Source organism: Mizuhopecten yessoensis, unplaced genomic scaffold (genome assembly GCF_002113885.1).
Source record: "Mizuhopecten yessoensis strain PY_sf001 unplaced genomic scaffold, ASM211388v2 scaffold10621, whole genome shotgun sequence".
In the NCBI taxonomy this organism is placed as follows: Eukaryota; Metazoa; Mollusca; class Bivalvia; order Pectinida; family Pectinidae; genus Mizuhopecten; species Mizuhopecten yessoensis.
In genome coordinates this window covers 8,177-9,838 of record NW_018408638.1, presented here as the reverse complement: position 1 = coordinate 9,838, position 1,662 = coordinate 8,177, and the positions used below count along the sequence as shown (strand labels likewise).

Sequence of the window (1,662 nt, the reverse complement as noted above, 5' to 3'; positions counted from 1 at the left end):
ACAAACATACCATCAACTATAACGGTCAAACACTAGTAACTTTAACGGACAAACAAAAAATNAGCAGCTTTAACGGACAAACACTTCACCAATTTAAAAGACAAACGTTACACATCAGCAGCTTTAACGGACAAATGTTATACATCATCAGCTTTAACGGACAAACACTTCACCAGTTTAAAAGACAAATGTTACACATCAGCAGCTTTAACGGACAAACACTTCACCAATTTAAAAGACCAATGTAACACATCAGCAGCTTTAACGGACAAATATGACACATCAGCAGATGTTCTGTAGATGTGTGGCTAAGCTTGCTCTTCATTTGTCGTTATTCTTATAACTTATAATATTTATCTTTTTTTTGTCGTTCCTTTTTAAATTTATGCCTAGTGATATGACGGCCTGTTCTATAGCCTACTGTCATCGCCTATTGGTTATAAAAAATCCGCCCGATAAAGATGGAAATTCAAACTACGTCAATTCAGAACTGTTTAGATTTTTTGAGAAATATAAAATTATTTGTTTATCTCGACAAAATATGAATATCTAAAATGTCAAAATATGTACGCCATGTCATATAAAACAACAACGCAAAGTCTGCATTATATAAATCAAATAATTACCTGACAATCCTAGACTGCTATGTCAGTGTATAGCTGGGGTGATCTCCACGGAATACAGCTCGGGTTCGTTCTTTTATACCGAATTCTGGTAGTTGTATGGTGTTATCCATCATTTCCCTCTAACATACTGTTAGAATGGGGGGCTTGCAGGAGGAGAAGGAGTTAAAAGTAAATGCTGAAACATTATATATTTTATCCAAGACAACAAGCTGAAGTTACAAAGTTTTTAAAACTTTTTAGCTTTCATAAGTTTTGGATGTAATACTTTCTGAGACAAGGAGATTAGCATAACTCTTTGTCTGCTATTTCCCCACTTTGGAGAGAATAAGAGGAAAGTGGGGAGATGACAATGAGCAGTCAGTAATACGTAGTATCATGTGACACCATTACCATATATTTCACCTGTGTGAACTATGTTACCTGTCCCCATGTTACCCACTGTCTTAGTAAAATTGATATCAATCAATAATAGTTTGTCATGCATCAAAATGAACATATAAAATTATCATAAATAAACTATATATGCATATGTTAAACATTCGATAAATCAGCATGATTTCGACTGAAGAGACACCAACAACCTTTCACTAATTTACAGGCAAATTAAAATCATGACAAATACATTTTAAAATTCACGCACATGGCTCTTAGGTTTCAGCAGTAAAACATGGCGACCAGTTGTCTGTTGGAATTATATGAGGTTAACTATAACGTCTGTCGTACATAGTTGTGTTAGAAAAATAGATGATGAAAATAAAATATGATATTAAAAAGTTAGGAAATCATAAAAAATGAACTTAATGTATAAAACATCATTACACAAACGACAATGTCATTCCTGATTCGGTGTTCAAAACTTTGCTACGATTATTAGGAATATGATAGATGCTGATCTCTGGCGGAGTTTTAAGTGATATGGGTTGATAAAGGATATGAACAAGCTTTATGGTCGCTATCATCTTCATCATCATCATCATCATCATCATCATCATCATCATCAGCATCATCAGCATCAGCATCATCATCATCATCATCA

The 1,662-nt window shown here is 33.8% G+C and overlaps 1 long non-coding RNA gene across 1 annotated transcript in view; it reads right to left on the bottom strand.

Moving 5' to 3' along the window:
• LOC110461485 overlaps window positions 1-817 on the bottom strand; it is a 10,582-nt gene extending 9,765 nt beyond the window's left edge. Inside the window, exon 1 of the long non-coding RNA XR_002464136.1 lies at window positions 627-817. This is a non-coding gene — a long non-coding RNA (uncharacterized LOC110461485). The remainder of the gene's footprint in view (window positions 1-626) is intronic.
• Between the last annotated feature and the right edge of the window lie 845 nt (window positions 818-1,662).